The sequence below is a fragment of the Acomys russatus genome, chromosome X (genome assembly GCF_903995435.1).
Source record: "Acomys russatus chromosome X, mAcoRus1.1, whole genome shotgun sequence".
Taxonomy (NCBI): Eukaryota; Metazoa; Chordata; class Mammalia; order Rodentia; family Muridae; genus Acomys; species Acomys russatus.
This window is the reverse complement of record NC_067169.1, coordinates 86,310,959-86,333,335: the sequence shown is the minus strand read 5'-3', so window position 1 is coordinate 86,333,335 and position 22,377 is coordinate 86,310,959. Positions and strand designations below refer to the sequence as shown.

The 22,377-nt window shown below is 37.6% G+C and overlaps 1 protein-coding gene and 1 pseudogene across 1 annotated transcript in view; one reads left to right on the top strand and one right to left on the bottom strand.

Moving 5' to 3' along the window:
• The window catches only part of Rtl4 (retrotransposon Gag like 4), a 402,948-nt gene that overhangs the window by 206,389 nt on the left and 174,182 nt on the right, over positions 1–22,377 (bottom strand). The gene's annotated exons all lie outside the window — the stretch shown is intronic.
• Positions 163–273, top strand: LOC127186083 (uncharacterized; annotated as a pseudogene).

The window sequence follows — 22,377 nt, the reverse complement described above, 5'->3', positions numbered from 1 at the left end:
TAGGACAAAACAAACAGAAAGAAAAGAAACCAGGAAAAGACACGAGAAACAGAGACTCATTCATTTCCACACTTAGGAATCCCATAAAAGCACTGTACTAGAAGCCATAATATATATGCAAGGTACCTACAGTGGAGGGAGAGAGAGGGGGAGGTGAAGGAAACTGCTCTAAGAAGCATTGCATGTGTGGCTGCTGTGTTACATGTGCATCAGTAGTTTGCAAAGGAGAGAGGCTATGTCTACGCTCCATCAGATGACCATCAGTCTGGTGCCAGGCAGGCCTAGACCTGTTCCCAGGGTAGGCAGCAAGCAAGAGGCTAGAAGAACACTGCCTGTGACCATGGGGCCTGGGCATGAGTGAGCCCAAGATAGTGAACCCTCACATGGGGCAATTGGGGTGGGCCGGGTGTGGAACAAGCCTAAGATGACCAACAGACCAGTGCCATAGGTCCTAGACAAAAAGCTAGCCTGAGATAACCTCCAGTCTGGCATCACTCAGGCTTGGGGGGGAGCAGACCATGCCCAAGAAGATCAATGCCAAGTGCCATAATGATCCAGTAGGGGTATAGCTCTCCTGAGACCACTTCTGAGATGAGCCCAGACACTCAGAGACCCTGTGTGCCACTAAGAAGAACAAGTAAGTGGTTGAGATGTGAAAGAGAAAGAGAAACAGAAGCATGTGGGGACAATAAAGAGAGGCAGACTGGGGACTGGAGGGTAGTAAGGAACAGCCTGATGTGAGCAGCTGTTGATACCACCTGGGACCATGGTAGAGTCCTGACCTGTGCAGCCACTGGGGGCCACACACTTGTGGGTTCCTGGCCCTGCATCAGTTGGGATCTGTTACCACCAAAGGCCAGACAGATGTCCTTGTCTGGTCTGTTGCCTAGGGTCATGTTGATGTCTGAGGGCTGTACAGAGCTGTCCCTACCCCTCACCTGGGCAGTGTGGGAGAGTTGGCCCTGGGGGCATGAGAGGAGGAACGTTGACCCTATCTCTAGCCAGCTGCAGTACTTGGGAGAGTGCGCCCTGCACATTACAGGAATTGCTGGTGAGCCAGCTCCAGTCTCTCAGGATATGGGGTCATGAGAACAGGGAAGTTGTTCCTGCCCCTCATCAGCTGAAGCACATGGAAAAGAGGGCCTTGCACTTTGCCTGGACATCAGAGTAGACCTGGCTCTGGATGTGGGGGTTTCAAGTAATCCATCCTCAAGGGCATGAGAGTAGGAGAGGCAGTAGGCTAACTAGCTCAGATACCTCTCAAGCCCAGATACAGGGCTTTGAATTTGACCACAGCAACATCTACCCCATGAATAAACTGCTGAAGTCCATGAAGGGACTGGTCCAACAAATCCAAAACTACAGATCTCCATGACTCAGAGCAACAACAGGATATCCACGAGAAGTCCTAGTGAGGTCCAAGTATTGATAAGAGTAGCATAAGCCAGAGGCCCCATACCAGACCAACGAGTCTTTGCAATGAACATTTGCAAGCAAAGAAGTGTGGACAAAAGGTTATACAGTGAGACACACTGTGATACACTACAGCTTCCACAATGAGGTTTTTTTTCTCTTTTGGGAGGAGGTTGCAAGGGTGGAAGGCAGGTACAAGGAGAAGGGGAAATGAATGGGATTGGGGTGCACGATGTGAAATTCACAACAAACAACATAAAGTTCTAAAGAAGAAAGAAGAAAAATATGTATAAATAAAATTAAAAATAAGCTAATTTTTTTTTAAAAGAAAGAGCCCTGTTGGACCACAATCCATGAATGGAGCCATGCAAAGGGAATTTTGAATGGTTGTGCGGATACTATAGCTACTATGATAAAATAAGACAAGAGTCTTGTGAGCTCAATTTCTTCTTTTCTTTTTCTTTCTTTATTTTTATTCACTTTACGTCTTGAATCTAGCCCCTCCCTCCTCTCCTCCCAGTCCCAACCTACTCCTTAGAAAAGGGGCACCCCTCCTACCAACACACCCCAGCACATTAAGTTGCATCAGAACTGAGCACATCCTCTTCCACTGAGGCCAGGCACCACTTCCTCATCTGCAGGGTTCCCTGGGTCCCAAGGGAACACAAAAGATGAAAACATTCCATTTAGGAATGATTGTTCCAAGGACTCTCTCTGCATAATGTCTGGATGTGGGTCTAGGTATTTATTCCTATCTGCTACAGGAAGAAGTTTCTCTGATGATGGCTGAGCAAGGCACTGACCTATGAATATAGCAGAATGTCATTAAAAAGTAATTTTTTGCTGCTTCTGTTTTGTTTTGTATTTAAAAAAAAACATTATTTGGTTTTTCCCTTGGTCCCTGAGCTATTAGTCTCAGGTTCTTGGTCACCCAAGAAATAATGGGTAGGGATTCCATCTCGTGGAGTAGGCCATTAGTCAAATCACATATTGGTTAGTTACTCCCACAAACTTGTATCACGATTGTCCTAGCATAAATTGCACAAAAGACATCATTATAGATCAGAAGGTTTGTGGCTGGATTGTTATTTATGTTTCTCTTTTGGTAACATACAGAGTATCTTCTCATACCAAAGATACCAGAAGGTATGAAGGCTCTGTCTAAGCACCATCTCAACTCCTCTATATTCAATGGTGTGTTTTGGTATTGTAATCAGCAAGGCAGCCTTGTTGTCAGTTTGTGAAGAGCAACCCACAGTCTTGACAAGAGTTGGCTTGCTTGGGGGCTCTTGTGGGAACTCTTTGGCCAACAACTCAATTAGATGGAACCCATTCCCAGTATTAGACATTTCATTTGGCAACAAGAGGTATTCAGTTGGGGCTCTGACTCCATCATTATTAGGCAATTTCATTTAGATCTCTTTCAAATCTGTTTATCTTTTGCTTCTAGCTCGCTAGGGGCTGTAGGTCTGTTTAAATTGCTTATCTGATCTTGATTTAACTTTGGTAAGTGGTGTGTATGGAGAAAATTATTCATTTCTTTTATATTTTCCAATTTGGTAGAGTACAGGTTTTTTGAAATAAAAGTATATCCTTATGATTTCTTGTGTCTGTTGTTATGCCCCCCTATTCATTTCTTACTCATATCCATATTCTCTTTCTGCCTTTTAGTTAATTTAGGTAACAGTTTGCTGATCCTATTGGTTTTCTCAAAGAACCAACTCTTTGTTTCATTGATTCTTTGTATTTTAGTTTGTTTCTGTTTTGTTGATTTCAGCCCCGAGTTCAGTTATTTCTTGCCATCTACTCCTTTTGGCTTATTCTAAATTAACCTCAGTTACTACAGTCATTTACATGGGAAATTACTTCTCATTTGCAGAGTGAAAAGCTCATACCTGTTAGCTGAAAAAATAACTATGAGTAGAAGGGGGGCTTTCTTGAAGATTGAAAATGTCACAAACCATGAGGAAATGTTAACAACTATACTTGCTTTGAAGAACTAGTCCCATTGTCATTAGAGACTTCTATGAATTAGAGCTGATATTCACAAATATGATAGCTACCAGCCTTTTGTAAATGACTTTCCTTTATAGCCAACCATGCTTTTGTACCCTACTATAAACAACAACAATAACAAAGTCTCCCACTCTAATCATTACAAAGAAAATAAAAAAAGAAATTTCCATTAATTAAAGATTCAAAGATTGGCCTTTGTTCTGAACCAAAAGTGGAGACCACTAGGAATGACCTATGTGGACTTCTAAACCTCCCTAAAGCCCCTTCTATTACGTAATATTACCTTCCTTGGAAAACAATTCGGAAACATAGCTAGAGATTTTGCTTCTTCATCTCTTCCAAATATTTATTAAAATGTTGGAGTGTTATGAAATATAGTATTACATGGTTATGTTTAAGGAAACCTGGAGAGAAGTATATAAATACAGGTTTCTGAAAATTGCATTGATTGTTAATGGTTAGACAATGAGCCACTTACACAAAAACTATGACTTCTTCTTATAATAATGTCTAGAATTGCATGTTCCATACTCCAAGAACAATACTAAAAGAAGAATGTAGAAATTATGGCTAAGAAATAGATATCTACACAGCACTTGATTATAGACCTATGATAGGTTATTATACAAAAAGAACTAAGTTCTTGAACAAATGTTGAATGGTTACTATGTGCTAGCACTATGTCAAATGTTTTCAATATGAGATTTCACTTAAAATTTATATTTCTAAGAGCTAATGATTGTCATCACTAGTTTACAAATGAAAACATGAATACTTTCACTTTCTTTTTTGCTGAGGTAAGGTCTTCTGTTGCTCAGGCTGATCTTTAACTCTCCTGGACTGAAGTATTCCTCTCATCTTAGTCTGCCAAGTATCTAATATATCTAATAAAAACTATATAGATATATGTACATATATATATGTACATGAGAGAGAGGGGGTGGACTCTGAGGTTGGAACTGACTTAGAGCCTCACACAGGATAAGCAAAGATTCTACCTCTGAATTAAACCCCAATTTTAAAAAAAGGAAGTATCATCTTTCCCTTAATTAGAAATGCTGATAGAATGCTGGAGATATAACTCAGTGGAAGGACGAATGTTTGCCAAGCATATGTGAAGCCCTAAGTTAAATTCCCAGTACCAAAAATGTGTTGATGGAGATAAAGACTCCATTTAGAACAGGACTAAATAAAAATGTATAAGGTTTATTTGAAAATCATTTTAAACTTTAAAGTATCATCAAAAAGCATAAAGAACACTTGCATAAATACAAAGATGTACTATTCTTGAATATTCAAATTCAATATTATAAGATTATGATTCATGAGCTAGTCTAAAGTTTAATGTATTAATTTAATTGTGGCCCAAATGGCTATCTCAACAGAACTTTTAAAAATTTAGACATGTGAGAACATAAACATGCATGCAACAACAGCCAAGAAACTAATGAAAAGCATAAGGCAATGGAAATTATAACAACAATGCAGGATGGACAGTAGGGACAAAAATGGGTCAATAAATAAGAGTAGTTATGTTGGTGAGACTTTATGGATTTAGTTGCCCAAATGTGAACTGAACAAGGACAACACCAATGGACATGCCAAAATGAATGAGGAAAAGCTCTCAAGACTTCAACCGTACACAAAAATCTACAGGTAACTGAGGAGAGCTGGGAATGGGGGAGGTGGTCTTCCCAATTGGTTTTCTAGTATCAAATGATCATCCCTGAATATATGCATACATCTAACATTATATGTATTGAACAACTTGTGTTTAGGAGTATATATGCACATACATATATACAATTAATTTTAAAAAGAGACCATGAATTTGAAAGATAGAAAGGAGTGGTACATGTGAGTTTTGGAGGGAAGAAAAGTAAGAAAGAAACGTAAGTATATTATAATGTCAAAAATAACTGTAATTATTAAATATAAATGCCATCATTTGTACAGCAGAGCTCATTTCATTGCATAAGAGAGTATATTTTAAAGTATTTACACAAAATACAATTATTCCTTCAGCAAAACTGGACTAAGATAGAGGGAAATTTACTGATGTGTGCTATTCATTCGAATGTGTGTATCCCACATATTGCATATGTAATGCCAGAAAGCTGATCCAAAAAATGAAATTTAGAGAATAAAACAAAAGTTTTATTTTAAAATTAAAACATTTCTATACATGTTCTGAATAATGGAGAACTCAAACAGGTGCCCATAAGAAAATTACTTGCATGTTGCTGTTAATTACAGCTAAAATTGTACCAATTATACAACATGGCTGATACAAGGGTTAAAGCAATTTTAGTAACTATAGTAGAACTGTATTATCCAGATCAAGAGAACTGATTGCTCCAATTTACCGTGTACTCTTTCAGCCATGCCTGGAGCATTATGCTCATTTCACAAATTAGGAAAGATATTCTAGGAAAAGTATCTAAGAGAAAGATGAACTGATGAAAAATATGAAAAGAGTTTAGTTTCTATGCTATTCATTTTGTAGTTAATATATATTATACATTTTATATTTTTAGGGAATTTTATACATGGTTTTCATATGAGAAGAGTTCTCACTCATGCCAGGTACATTTATATACCCATCAGTGTTATTCATCTCCTGACTTTTCTGCTCTATCTCACAGAGTGTTTGGAATTACAAGCATATATGTCATGCCTGGCTCTCTCTCTCTCTCTCTCTCTCTCTCTCTCTCTCTCTCTCTCTCTCTCTCTCTCTCTCTCTCTCTCTCTCCTTCCCGAAATTTGTGGATAAATGGATTGAGCTAGAAATGATCATAATGAGTGAGTTAACCCAGAAGTAGAAAAACTCAAATGGTATATACTCACTTATATCTGCATACTAGCCCAAGGGGCATGTCCCATGAAAGCCTTCACTTACCAGGAAACTGGGACAGAGGGGAGGACATCCTGTTGGGACTCTAGATGAGAGAAGCATGGGAGAATAGCAAAATAGAAGGATCCAGAGGGTCCTAGAAACCTATATGCTCACATTTCTATAAGCACTGAATTAAAGGAAGCTCAGAATAAAATGAACTTCACCTTAAGTTTTCCACATGTCTGTGATAGCAGGTAACATGGCCTTTCTGGTTTGGTTATATTAAGGTCGAAGTAAAATTGAGAAATGAAATTATAAAATGGATATGTTTTCTAACGCCATCCTGGATGGGCTCCTACTGTGAATTTCTTAGTGAGCATCCTATATAGTTTTAATTGAAGATACTTCTTTCTATTTGTGTGGGCAAGTCACACCAGTGGTTTGTTAAAGAGGGAATGGAAATGTGCTCAATGAAACAGTACAAACAGCTTACAATAGACACATCTCTTCCCAGAAGGCACTTCTTTGATTTCTACTGAGAAGGTGCCAAAGGTCAACAGCTCAAAGATTCTAGTCATTTGACAGGTACAAACTACCTAGACTGACATATTTCTTAGTCATGGGGTCCCATGCTTCTTTTGCACCTCAGTAGACAGAAAGAGGGACAGACTTTTCATTGAAATCCTAAACATTTTTAACAACTTTCAAGCCTATTATTACTACGCACCATGTCTGGAGTACTTTTAATACAAACTCACTCAGCTGGGCTGGAACATCAAAAAGAGGAGATTACACTGAAATGGTACAGAGGAAGAGGTAACTTGCTAGCTTTCACAGACAGCTTTTTGAGTTTGGGTTTTTGGGTTTTTTTTTTCAATAATATTTTTAAATTTTTTACATATACATTTTTATTATTACACACATATAAAGTATATACAGGAAGAAGAACCATAAAACTATCAGGAATTATATAAATGTTGCATTCATAACATTTTGGCTATTTGTATTTGGCAACCTTGAAGAAAAAAATTTCGTATCTTGGTAAGTCTAAAATTTTTAATGTAAATCAATATCTATCATGTATCATCTCTATGAACTTAAAACATCTATCTAGACCCAAAAACATCTTAACTCTTAAACAAGTAAGCTTAATTACAAAACTAAACTATTTGGTCTTCAACCTCATCAGAGATTTGAGAAGGAATAAAATTACTTACCTGAGTAAACAGGAAGTGCAGATTAGTGCTTCCAAATTGAAATAAATGACAGAGACAGTTTGCAAAAGGAGCAGGGACCTCATGACTAAGAAATGTGTCATTCTTCGTAGTTTGTACCTTTCAAATGACTAGGCTCTTTGAGCTGTTGACCTTTGGCACCTTCTCAGTAGGAATCAAAGAAGTGCCTGTCTGGGAGGAGACAGTCTCCCAAAACTCTCTATAATGTTGGAGCACCATCTTCAGCCTTCTAGCCCAGTATATCTGACAGACATATTTGTGAGGAACTATTGAGGTCTTGCTTTCCCTGTCTTGGTAGAGTTTGCACACACACACACACACACACACACACACACACACACACACACACACTATATATATATATATATATATATATATAATATATATATATATATTTCTACTCTAATATGATGTATTTTACCCATACCACTCAAGTAGAATACAAGGTTTACCTCCAATAATTTGAAAGTGCTATAGCAGGCAGTTTAGGATAGTAAATTATACAAGTTCCATTGATAAAATCATGGTCATGTCAATTATTAGTCTATTTTTATCACAAGAATATACATCATAGGTGTAACACATAGGTATGATTCTATAGAAAGATAAGGTAGGATAGTTAGATAAGCTCTTCAAAAACCTCCGAGACATGCAGAGTATAGCATTTTAAAATGATTTTTATTATTTTAAAGATTCACTGACAATGAGACAGTTTAACTCCTGGCAGCACCCAGCCTACTTCAAGGAAGATGATGAACATCAAAGAACCTTCTTATAGTGATGACTTCAAATGTAGCAAACAAGCCACTGGGCAATATGTCCTTGTTCCTACCACTGACAGAATTCTGCCTAAATGTAGGCAAGCTTTTTTTTTTACTTTTATTCTCCTCTCATACATTATATCCCAACCACAGTGTCCCCTCCTTCCATTCCTTCTAGTCCTTCCCCCTATGTCCTCCCCCAGATCAGCTCCTCTGCTGTTTCCCTTCTCTAGCTCGAGAGAGAGAGAGAGAGAGAGAGAGAGAGAGAGAGAGAGAGAGAGAGAGAGAGAGAGAGAGAGAGAATATATAGGCTTCCCAGGAGTATCCACCAAACATAGCCTAACAAGATACAATAAGACTGGACACAAACCCTCGCATCACAGCTAGATGTAGCAAGCTAGTAGGAGGAAAAGGGTCCCAAATACAGTGTTTTCTACCTCTGTTTTTTACACAAAAATTTAAAAGTTGAGGTTTTGAACTAAGCTCATCCAACTTTGATTTGTACATATGTCTTTTCCAACCTTGGAAAGAATTCTTTATCAATTACCAAAAGCTACTTAATCAGCAGGATTAAGAAAAATGTAGTAGAAGGCATTGAGAAAAGAGAAGTTACTAAAATAGTTGTCATAGTATGGATTTAAGCCTGGTAGGGACTCTGAAATCAGATTTGCAAAACTATAGCACTGTGCCAGCAGGAAAATTAGAGGACACACAGTTTACAGAGCTCATGGCATTTTAATGACAAATTTTATTTAGTTCATAATTTTTTGACATCTGAAACTGCCTTTCCAAAATTTACACTTAGATATGTACAAATCTCTCTTATCCATAATGAACTCTATTTTTCAAGTTGAAACTATAATTTATTTGGATTACTTTTTATTTTTTGACATTATAATCACATCATTTCTCTATTCCCTTTCCTTCCTCCAAACCCTCCCATGAACTCCTTTTTACTCTCTTTCAAATCATGGCCTCTTTTTTCACCACTTGGTGTGTGTCTGTGTGTGTGTGTGTGTGTGTGTGTGTGTGTGTGTGTGTGTGTGTGTGTGTGTGTGTGTCTATGTAATTTTATAAGTATGTATATGTTTTCAGGGCTGACTGATATTGGATGACCAATCAGTGTGCTCTTCCTTGGGGAAGTCTATTTCTCATTCATTAAGTACTTTGTAGGTTTTTGTGTATGGTTAAGGTCTTGTGGGCTTTTCCCTGTCAAGTTTTGCATGTCTATTGGTACCGTCTTGTTTCATCTCTTGTTTAGGAAGTCATGTTGATGAGACTTTATAGGTGTTACTTCTAACATTCCTATGAGACACACTCTTATAGCAAATTCCCTGATCCTCTGGCTCTTACAAATTTCCCACCCCTTCTTCTACAATGATCCTCCAAGCCTCTGGTGTAGGAGATGTATGATGGATTACTTGTGTCAGGGATCCACAATTCTACATGAAATGCTGTTTTATTTCTGTAATCAATCTGGCATTAGAAGTTGTCAGGCCAAGAAAAGTTATCACAATAGTTAGTACTTGTTAGGTTGAATTTATGAAAAGGATAAGCTCACACATTGACAAGAAAAGATTTGTATACATATATGTAGGCATGCCTATGTATGTGTGTGCCTGTTCATATACATGAAGGCTCAAATGAATGCCATGCATGCAGCAACCACAGAACAACTTTGGGTGTCATTCCTCAGGTGCCATTACCTTTCTATATGAGACATATCTCACTGACTTGGGGCTAGATGGCTAGCCAGCAAGCCACAGGGATCCAATTATCTTTGGTCACTCAGTGCTGGTATTAGGAGCTCACCATGACCAGTTTTTTTATGTGAATATTAGGGATCAAATCCTGGTCCTTGTGTTTGCAAGCTAAACCATTTACTGACTAAGCTATCGCCCAAGTCACAAAAAGGTTGTTTTTATTGCTTTCTTTTGTTTTATACTTGACCTCTGAAAAGAAAATGAATAGGAAGAAAAGGTGGGAAATAAAAACAAAAACTGAAAGGATGAGACTGAAGAGATGGTCCAGCAGTTAAGACTCCTTTATGGATTACCTGTAACAACTGTTTCAGAGTAAGAAAACACAAGTGAGCTTACTTTAAATAGGTTTGTTTCGGCTTAATCGTATTTTGTCATGTTTATGTTTTTGATGGTGATGGTGAGAAAGGTAGAAGTTGGTAGTTAAAAGACATTTCTGTCCAAATAATCCCCCAAAGTTCAGAAAGCAGAGGGATCAGAAATGAATTTGTCCTTAGTATACACCTTTAATTCCTCTGGATGGAATATACACATTTAATCCCTCTGGCTGGAATATAAGCAAGGCACACTTTTAATCTCCCTGACTGGAATTTAGTATACACCTTTAATCCCAAACATTGCTGTCTATTTGAGGGGCAAACAAAGTGACAGAGAAAGGTTTGACAGAATGAGAGAATGAATCAGAGATAGGATACATCCAACTCTCAAGTGGACAGGAAAGAGCAGCTAATTAAGAGCAGGAGAGAGAGAGAGAGAGAGAGAGAGAGAGAGAGAGAGAGAGAGAGAGAGAGAGAGAGAGAGAGAGAGAGAGAAAAGAGAGAAGAGAAGAAGAAGAAGAAGAGAGAGAAGAAAAGAGAGAAAAGAAGAAGAAGAAGAAGAAGAAGAAGAAGAAGAAGAAGAAGAAGAAGAAGAAGAAGAGACTGAGCATATATGCAAGGGAATTTGTGAAGACACTACAGTAGAGACTCCAGGAATACAGTACAGTTAAGTGCATTTCCAAGCAGACCAATTCAGTGAGATGCCAGTTTGAAGCAGTCAGCTTGGAGAGGAGTTTTGAGCTAGAGCAGCTGAGTTGAACCAGTCAGCCAGACTTCATAACGAACTAGAAAGGGTGTGCTTATTCAGCAGTAAGTCTCAGAGGCTGAAAACATTCTAGGCCTAGGTTAGCAGACATAGCCTGGACAATGAAGCCTTCAAGGTCCAGGCTTGCAGAAGATTCGATTATGTGGAGGCTAGAAGCTTCCAGGCCTAGATCTAGGGATAGATAGAATTGCTCTCAGCTCAGCCCAGTCCATGTATCTATAAAGTTTGGGTATGGCTCTCATCTCATCTCCTCACCTGAGGAAATAAAAATAGCATTTTAGAGGATCTGTCTCTTTTGGTGTTCTGTGGTTGAAACTTGCTTTCCATTCATCACTGTATCTCATATTCATAAGGTTCAATAGTACTTTTTATATTAGACTGCTTATAACTTTACTATGTGAATCCTTCAGACAAGGAATGAAGATATAGCTCAGTAGTTAAGAGTGCTTACTGCTCTTTCAGAGAACCAAAGTCTGATTCCTAGCACTAATGTGAGATGTCTTACAACTGTCCATGAGCCCAACTCCTCAGTATTCAATGCCTGCTTCTGGCCTCCAAGGTTACTTTCACATATAGGCACATATTCATACAAAATATACATGCATACACACATGTAAGTACAAATAATAATAAAATCTTCTAAAAAATTCTTTGGCTCAAAGTATAATCAGACATTTAAATGTATTTTTAAAATAAAACAGTATATCCACTTTAAAATGAAAGTACTACATCCTGGCTTATCATCATCAGGAATCTTGGAATAGAACTGGAAATTATGGTTGGAAAATATAGAAGTAGCGTGCTGGGTGATAAAGTCAATAAGGGATACTTGTAATCCTCCATCCTATGTTATAACATATACAATAACATGTAACAGTGAAAGACAGTCAGAAGTAACCTGATATAAAATATCATTAGATCTAGACCCATTTTATTGCCTCTAAATGGTATAAAGTTGTGAATATGGAAAATTCCCTTAGTAATTTTGCTTTCAAATACCTGTTGTACAGTGTTATCTCCTGCAGGATATATAAAAAGTTATACCAAAAATAAAGAATGTCTTTCATGACTGTATACTTGACCACTAAAGAGAGAGTAAAGAGGGGAAAAAAGAAAGGCTCGGACATAAGGACTGGCTCAGTGGTTAAGAATAATTGCTAAGAAACAGAAATAATGTGTAGGTGTGTTGGGGTTGGTCTGGTTGCTGCCAAAATGAGCAGACTCGTGTACCCAAAAATATTTTTATCTTTGCCTAAAAACTTACTCCTGTTTGACCAATAAAAAGCCAACACACCCAGGCAGGGCAAATGGCATAGGCATGGCTAAGGTTCACAGGATCATGGCACAGAGAAGATCTTGGGAGAAGAAGCAGTCAGTGAGACTGGAAGAGGGTTCTTGGGAAGGAGACGAAAGAGGAAGAGGAGAAGGAAGGAGGCCACCATGGGTTTGGTGGAGTAAGAAGCCCATGGCCATAGTGGATGGAGGATTTGGCCCAGATGATAAACATTAGCATGTATTTGGGATTATGGATGGGTGGTAGCGCGATAGAAAGTATTAGAAGTAGATGGCATGGGACTGAGGCAAAGGGATAAGGGAAGTGGATTAGTGGATTAATATCTGCCATGTACCAGGTGAACCAAAGCTATTCTAAAATACATCAGCTGTCTGTGTTTTCATTGACTGATAGCAGGTTAGAAAATAATGCTGTAACAATAATTAGCTTAATAATAAACATTTATTAGGCCAAACTATTAAATTAACCACAATTTAGGTGCACTTTTTAATCTATTTCATTGGGTTTCTTATACCTCTTACTCTCTCCTCCACCACAATCCCTTCAAATACCTTCGAACCACCTAAAACTATGTAGCAAAGAGAGTGGGGAGAATAGGCATAGGTCTCCTTACTACTTCTTGCTAGGGTCACTGGGTTCCTTTAGGCAAGTCCAATTTTCATAGTCAAGATATCTAGCAGTCTAACTAACCAGCTACCAGCAAACAGCAAACACAGCAGCAGGACAAACCAACAGCAGCCTTCTTCCCCTTGGGACTCCTTTTATGCTCAGTGCTCTGGCATTTATACCCTCTTAGAGTCTTCAGAATTAAATTACCTGCAGCTAGCAAAGATCACATGCCTCTTGAAGTTTGTACAAGGAAATCATAGTTAACATCTATGGACAAACTAAAAGCAGCTACATATCCCACACTTGGAATTAAAACAAAACTATATTTACATAACAAAATTGAAGTTTTAAAGAAACCAAAACTTCCACTATATTAGTGTGTGTGTGTGTGTGTGTGTGTGTGTGTGTGTGTGTGTGTGTGTGTGTGTGTGTGTGATGCACTTCTAGAGGCTGAGATGTTCAGACAGAAAAGAGTTACTGGTTACTGGTATAATTCAATTTTAATCTGAAGTTCTAGGAACTAGTAGAATCAATAGTACAAATAACAGTTTCAGTGTGAGTCTAAAGACAGAAGACTATCCCAAAGAAAACAAGCAGTAATAAAGCAGTTCTTCTTACTCAACTTTTTATTCTGTTAAGTCTAGTAGATTAGATAAGACTTATCTAGATTAGAGATACAGCCTATCTCTGTACTTTACCAGGTCTACCAATTCATAATTAATCTTATGCAAAAGGACAGAGACACACCAAAACAATAAAAAAATCAACTTCTTCTGGGTAATCGCTGATTGAGTCAAGTTAACACATAAAATTAACCATAGCAGGTACTCAGAGAGCTAGAGTTTATAATTCAATTTTTATCAAGATGGATGTCCATATCAAAGGGTAATTTTCTGACTGGCTCACATATTGTCCTTAATTCCTGTCCCTCTTAATCTTTATTAATTGGAATCAATACAATCCAATGTTTGTTACTTCGAAGCACTTCCTAGTTTCTCTACCAAGTGTCCACAATGGGATCATTTGATGGCAACATAGTAAAAAGGCAAGAAACTTTCCTTAACCCATTTAAAAATTCTACTAACTGGCTAAGCTTCCTTCAAATTTTCATGTTTTTTCTCACTAGGCACTTGATAATATTGAGTTATGGCTTAAAGACAAATTTCAACTCAATCTAGAAAGGATATTCATAGGACTTAAGAGGCCAGTACAAGAGTTGAAAGGATGGACTATCAAGGGACAGTTAGGCTATTACAGAAGAGAATTTTATAGAAACACACAAAGTCTCTGATTCAACTTTTCTTCCTTTTCTTTCCTAATGTCAGGATCCATTTTCCAATAATTTGGCTCTTGTAGGAGCTATAAGGATGTTATGGTATGTGAGACACTGCATTCAAAATAGGCAGTCTCATAACAGATGGTGCAAAACTTGGGAGTTAAAGAGAGAAAGCTATTGTTAGGCAACATTTTAAACAATAAAAATAGTTTGTAATGGCTAGGGGAGACAATTTTGTTTTGGTTCAAAACAGTAAATTACCTGGATGGCTTACACTATCTGACAATCTAAGAATATCACATTATCCACCAAAAATCAGGCTGGCTAAGTTGCTTGTTGTAAATGCATATTATTTGTTCAATAAGTTTTGTGCTCTCAAGTATCTGAGAAGAAATTTTAACATGTTCTTTTTACCACTAAGTAAAATTAGGTTTTTAATAGGAGACTCTAGAATCTACAGGGTGAAATACCACATTTCTCTGGGAATATACAAGTTCTTCTCAGAAATAATTACAGCTGCCTCTAACAAATGGTGTCTTTCATTTGTGTTGATTAAGCATAAAAACCTTGATAAGTCACTGCCAACTTTAGTATAATGTAGTCATGCTCCTTGCATCTAAAATCTGAAGAGTGCATATACACTTATTCCCTTTGATGTATATGGAGAAAACTGTGGGCCAAATTTGTTCAAGTGGACCGGATTTGGCAACAATTGAAAAATATGAGGGACAGTTTTATGAGGCTAGTTTTCATGGTTGGAGGCAGTCTGTTCTTCAGGTTCTCAAAACAACTGACTTAAGTTAAAGCCAATAGCACCTTTAAGTCTTACTGCTCTGGCCAAAAAATGATTATCACTAGTCACTGGGAAGATTCCAAATCGTCTTCTGGAGCAATTCCACTCTATTTTGGATGATAAATTGAAACGATGCATAGTGGAAAGAACATGAGCTTGGGCATCAGACCTAGGTTTAATTTTTGGCTTAATCATTTACTGGTTGTGATGTGTTGACCAAATTATTGAATCTTTCTGACTTTCATTTTCCTTATCTAAAATATAAATAGCTGGATTCACTTCCAAAATTTAGTTTGGGTAAACAAGTTTCTTTTTTAAGCACATGATGATCCCATTCTAATTACTGGCATCACTTAGTATTCCTAATAAGGTATAGCTTAGAGCTAAGGGGTGTGTCACATGGATAAACCTTACAAACATAGTGATTCTGATGGGATACTTATTGTAGAATTTCATTCATATGAAATACTCAAAGTAGACAAACCCATAGAGATAAAACAATTGATTAGTGCTTGCTAGCAATCTGGGAAGGGTTTAACATGGGAATGATTGTTTATGCTTACAGGTTTCTTTTGGGAATGATTTAAATATTGGTTTCTTAATGTCATATTTAGACTGTTTCTAATTATAGCAATGATTAAAATGAGCAGCGTTGAAGTTTGTCACTTTGCTACTTGATTTATTTCTTCCTTTATTTCCCTTTTCATGCCTTCTTTGGGGTTACTTCAATAGCTCATAGCAATCAATTTTAAGGTACTTGAAAATTTTAATTTATAATAAATTTGTACATGGTTTTGAGTAGTGTTTCTGTTTATTAATATGTAGAAATATAGATATGTGACATATAGATAGAGACACAGATATGAGAAAAACCATATTCTAATTTTACCAGTATTATCAGTTTCAGTTTCAGTGAAGTTTTACATCCATTATCTCCCTTTACACTTTTTCATATTTTAAACATAAACAATCAAAATATATGTTCTTGACACTTTGGGCACAGAATCAAATGATTCTATGATTTTTGTTTAAATCAGACAAGGAGGTTAGTGATTATATTTGCCTCCAGTTTTACTGATTCTCACGTTTCCTTTCTTAAATCCCATTGGGTTTCTTGTAGTTGTTATTCTATTTCTCTTCCAAAAATTGTTTTCCTTTAAATAGACATGACAATGATGAAGTTTTCAATTTAATACTATCTTTTTTGCCCTTTTATTCTTCTACTCTCCCCTCCCCTCAGGAACACTAAGCATTACTATACCACTAACCTGTACTCTAGATCTCCTTTTTACATTTGAATGTTATTTCTATTGCTTAAAAATTAGTGTTTACATTCCCATCTGTCCTATTTTTATGGCTTCTAAGGCTTCAGATGAGAAATATATTAATACTCAGCTCCTCATATGTGATTGATAATTTTCTCAAATTAACTGGAACTCATGCCATTTACCATTCAGATTCCTCTCTTTCATCTGTCTCTCTCCTTTCTCTCTCTCTCTGTCTCTCTCTCTGTCCCTCTCTGTCTCTCTCTCTCTGTCTCTCTCTCCCTCCCTCTCTCCCTCCCTCCCTCCCTCCCTCTCCCTTTCTCCCTCCCTCTTTCTGCCTGCCTGCCTGCCTGCCTCACACTATGAATCAAGATGTAATTTCTCAGCTGCTACACTACCATGTCTGCCTGCCTACTGCAGTGCCCCACCACCATTATGATGATCATGAACTCTACTTGCTGAAACCATAAGTTCCCAAATACATTTTTTTAAGTTGCCTTAGTAATGGTGTTCCATCACAGCAATAGAAAAGTAACTAACACAGAAATTGTTGTAAAGGCTTAATCATGCTGGGTCTGGAGAAATGTGGAAGATTTGGGACTTTGAATTAGGAAAACATTCAAATACTGTAAACAGAGCTTAATGACCATTCTAGTAGGAGCATGGAAGACAATCATGAAAACAGTAATGTGGACTGTGAAAACTGGGTTGGAGACCACTCTTGTGGTATTTTGGTAAAGAATGTGGCTGATTTTTACCCTTATCCTAGGAACCTGCCAGAGGCTAAATTGAAAAATAGTAGATTGACTTTCTTGTCTACGGAAAATTCAAAACAGCTTAATATGGACTATGTCATGTCTTTTGTTGTGTAATGCCTAAAATTAACCTGAAAGCCCTACCTGTCCAGGGACAAGGTAACTTCCTGAAATGCTGGAAATTGTAGTTCTTGGAAAATAACAAAGCTTCATGGGAAAGATGGCCTATATGTTTGTCCTTATAAAACCCTGTAGCACATGCCTCAGGGCCATTCTCAGCTGGGAAATTCCAGGAAGGGGTCCTGATCAAAGTCTATCTCTTGATCAGTATTTGTTTTTTTATAAAGTTTGCTTTAAATCTGGGCCAAAATGGTGGCGTTGTCTTTTTTCCCCCCCTCTGGCATATATCACGATTAATGCTCGCTTTGTTTTTGTTTGGTTGTTTTGTTTTTCATTTTTAACAATCGCTCTTATGCAGGTATACAATAAAAAATTTAAAAATTGTACCAAAAATGTATAGTTTCAGGAGAAAAATAGCACCAGAAAACTGAATGTTATGGCCAAGGCTTGTACTCAAAGAGATAAGGAGGTTAAGGAGAGGCTTGATCTGAAAAGTAATGAAGTATGGATGTCCTCAGGACAAGACTCCACACAGATAAGCTAACTTGTGAAAGAAAAAGGACTAAAATATCCCAATCCTAGATAGTAACAATGAACAAAAGCTGCTGTGACTGTGACGTAAGAGGTAGAGGACAATGCCTCATTATAAGTTGGAAGCTGACATGGCAATGCCACACACATGATGCTACCTTTAGAGGCATGAAGGATACAAAGAAGTCAGAGGGTTCTTGAGGCCCAGCACGTGGCACGGAGACTGCACAGAACTCCCAAGAGGCCATTGCATGAAGCTATGGAAGTGAAGTCTGAGTTATGGTGGACACCTCAATATGTTGGAGATGCCAGAGCTGTGGGATATCTACCAAGGACAGTTGCAGACAGGGAATGAAACAAGTTTTTGGGGAGTATCTTGCAAACAGAAAAGCTGGAGGAACATAGAGCCATCTAAGTATTTTGGCATTAGAAATGGGACTGCAGGACTTGCAGTTTGTCCTGTTGGGATTCAGTCTTGCTTTGATCCTGTGTAGACTTTGTGCTGTTATATGTTAGAAATTAAGAGATTGCCTTGAGTCTCAGAAGAAACATTAGATTTTGGACATTTAAATAGAGTTGAGACTGAAATACTATGGCATCTTTTGTAGGTGTACTAAAAGCATTTCACATTTTGATTTGGTCATAAGTATAATAGGACCAAGGAGTAGAATATGGTAGTTTGAATGAAAACAGTTCCCCAACAGTCTTTAGCATTTGAATACTTTATTCCCCAGTTGGTGTCTCTGTTTGGAGAGACCTAGGAGGTGTGGCATTGCTTAGGAATTATAATACTAGGTCTGGGTTTTGAGAATTCAGACTATCTTATGTTTGCTCTCTGTTTCCTGCCTGTGGTTCCAGTTGCAAGCTCTCACCCATTCCTACTGCCATGTCTGGTTCTTGTGGCAGTGCTTCCCTGTCCTGATGATGATTATTAGCATACAGGCATCCCCTTCTAGCCTGCCTTTTAGGGGCCTAGCAACCTCTGACATCATTGCCTGTCACTGTGCTGCCAGGTTCATGTCAGGTGTGTGTGCCCTATAAAAAGGACCAGTCTCTCTCTCCCCGACCTCTCTGTCTCTCTGCCTCTCTCTCTGCCTCTGCCTCTGCCTCTGTCTCTGTCTCTGTCTCTGTCTCTGTCTGTCTGTCTGTCTGTCTGTCTGTCTGTCTCTCTCTCTCTCTCTCTCTCTCTCTCTCTCTGTGTGTGTGTGTGTGTGTGTGTGTGTGTGTGTGTGTGTGTGTGTGTGTCTTTCTATCATGGGCACTCTCTCCTTTTCTCTTTCCCTTCCCCCTTTCCCATGATAAATCTTCTTTATACCAGATTTGTTGCATGGCCTCTTAATCATTACTATGACAGTGATAGACTCTTATCACTCGGCCATAGTAAGCACAAAATAAGCCCTCCCTTCTATAAGTCTCCTTAGTCACGTGTTTTTATCACAGCAATAGAAATCTAACTAAGAGAACTTCTTGCTGTTGGGTATATCTATTCTGTTATTACTACTGCCATCACCACCTCCATCCTTCCCTGTCATAAGAATCCAACCTTTTCAGTCTTCTAATGGTGACCATCTCTCCAGAAACCCTCCAGGCCTGCAGCACCATATTGGTGTTGCTGAGGCATCTATCTTCATGGACTGAGCAACTACTGTGTTCTCAGCCTCTCCAACACACAGATGGCCAGTTCTTACAATGTAAACAAATTGATTTTTATTAGCTTATAAATAAGTAGGTTTCATTGTGATATTTTCCAAAGAACATGTTTTTGTTTCCCAAATGTGTTTCTTCTCCATTCTCCTCCTTCCCTTCTGCCCTCTCACCTCAAGTTGCCACCTTTCCATTTTCATGTCATATATGACATTTGTCTTCAGCTTTTATAAGACATATTATTCTATTTTTTCTCTTTCTCCAGAGAACTCTAACATACTATAAATAGTTTGCATTTGTGTTCTGGCTTCGTTCACAAGTTTTTTTGTTTTTGTTTTTTTTTTCTTATTTTTCAGAATTCTGATTATTATGAGATCTTATGAGTTTTTTTTGTTTTGTTTTTATCATGCTTGGGGAAGGGTCATACAAGTTCTTTTTTCAGAAATTATTTATTGATATGGACTCTTAATTTTAGGTTTTTTGTTTACCTCTTTTTATAGGTATTTATAATTTTTATGAATATTTTAAGTTAGCACATAAAGTAATTGTGTTGATTGTAATACATTCTTTTCTTTCTGTTTTTGTTTTGTTTTGTTTTGTTTTTTAAAGACAAGGTTTCTCTATGTAGCACTGGCTGTTCTAGAACTCGCTCTATAGACCAGGCTGGCCTCAAACTCAAAGATCTACCTGCCTCTGCTTCCTGAGTGCTGAGATTAAAAGTGTGTGTCACTACCACCCAGCATTTATTGTGACATTTCCTAATTGGTTCCACATGTCAGTTCCTTCTCCCATTACCTTCTCTCTCCTTCTTGGTCCCCAATCTTACCCTTTTTTAGTTTCATGCTACATGTATTCCATTACTCTCTTTATTCTTCAGATCTTTTCTTCCCTTCTTACCATCCCCTTTAACCTTTCAATATGTATATGTGTGTGTTTATGTGTGTATGTGTGTGTGTGTGTTTGTGTATGTGTGTGTGTGTGTGTGTGTGTATGCTCACCTGTGCACATATACAAATTAAAATTTAGAAATTTTCTTTTTGAGTCTGGCTTCTCTCAATTAACATAATAAGTTCTAATTCTGATCTTTTTTTTCTTTAAAATGTCATGATTTCAATTGTTCCCCTTTATAGCTGAATATGTGATAACTTGAATAAAAACACTTCCCCAATAGTCTTTGGCTGACTGAAAATTCACTGTGTATATGGACTACATTTTTAAGGTGTCTCATTAAATGAACATGTGTTCTCATGCTAATCAACATTGAGGCTGGCTCCATTTCCTGGCTATCATGAATACTGCTATAACAAATATGGGCATACAGATTCTCTGTGGTATGATGAATTACATGTCTAGGAGTGTATACCCAGGAGGCTATAGCTGGGTTATATGGCTTTTCTAATTTAGACTTTTTCAGGAATATCAATTCTGATTTCCATAGTGGCTTCATAAATTTACATTTCCAGCAGCAGCATTATATATAAGTGTTTCTTTCCCTTCATCATCACCAACATCTGTTTTCATTTGTATTCCTCATGACAGCTATTTTGACTCAGTTGAGATGTTATCTCTCAAAGTAGTTTTAAGTGACATTCTGCTGATAGCTAATCTATTGAGAATATTTTAAAATATTTTAGTACCTTAAAAATATTTTAGTTTTATATATATGTGTGTGTGTGTGTGTGTGTGTGTGTGTGAAAGAGAATGAGACAGAGACAGACAGACACACACACACACACACACACACACACACAGAGCGAGCGAGAGAGAGAGAGAGAGAGAGAGAGAGAGAGAGAGAGAGAGAGAGTGTTTGTATGTGTATGCAGGTACCTAAACAGGTCAGAAAAGAGTGTCAGGCCTGCAATGTAGATGCTGGGAACAAAACTGTAGTCCTCTGGAAGAGCAAAACCACTCAGCTAATCCAACCCAAGTTCCATTTTCAAAAATATTTTTTGGTAATTTCTTTTGAGAACTGTCTATCCAATTCATTAAGCCATTTATTGATTAAACAATGTTCTAGTTTCCTTCCTGTTGCTGTAATAAAACACTCTGACAGCTCAGGGTGGAGGTTATTTGGCTTACAACTATAGGACACAACCTGATGTTGAAGAGTGTCAGCGCAGGAACTTAAGCAAGACCATGGAGCAGAAACCATGAAAAAATGCTGCTTGCTTGCTTGCTTGCCTTCAGGCTCATGATTAGCCAGCTTTCTCATATAGATTCAGGCCATCTGCCCAATGAATGGTCTAGCCCTTTCTGTATCAGTTATCCATCAAGAGGGCTCCCCCACAGACATGCTAACAAATCAATCTGATCTCAGAATCCTTCATTGGTCACTTTAGGCTATCAAGTTAACAGTTAAATTTAAATGTGACAGATGATACGTTTATTTATTTAACTTCTGCAATTCTTTATATATTCTAGGCATTAATCCCCTGTCTAATTTGTAGTTGGCAAATATTTTTCTCCCATTCTGTAGGTTTTCTCTTCAATTTGCTGATAATTTTCTTTGTTATGCAAAATATTTTATGTGTTTTCCCTTGGCAGTTCTTAATTCAATTTCATGTGCTAAGGGTGTCTTTTTAGAAAGATTTGCCTAAATCTGTATTTTGAACTGTGCTTTTTCTAGCCATTTCAGGGTTTCATGACTTATATACTGAGATATTTCAATATTTTTTTTTTGTTCAGAGTAAAAGAGATTGGTCTAATTCCACTCTTTTTTATGCCATATAGGTTCTTTATTTTATATGTGTGTGCATTCTGCCCCAACTGGGAAGTTTTCCCATTCTGTTTCATCAGTTAATGTTTCTTAGACCCCACTATCATCCCTTTCAAGACTCTTGGCAAGAGGAGCAGGAGATCTTTTCTTACTGTTCATCATCCATGAAATTCCATTCATCTTAATTATTTTTCAGTGTGTTTTCTGTTGCTCAGACTGTGCAATTCCCATTGTTTCACTGATACGTCTTATAATTTATTTATTTTTTTT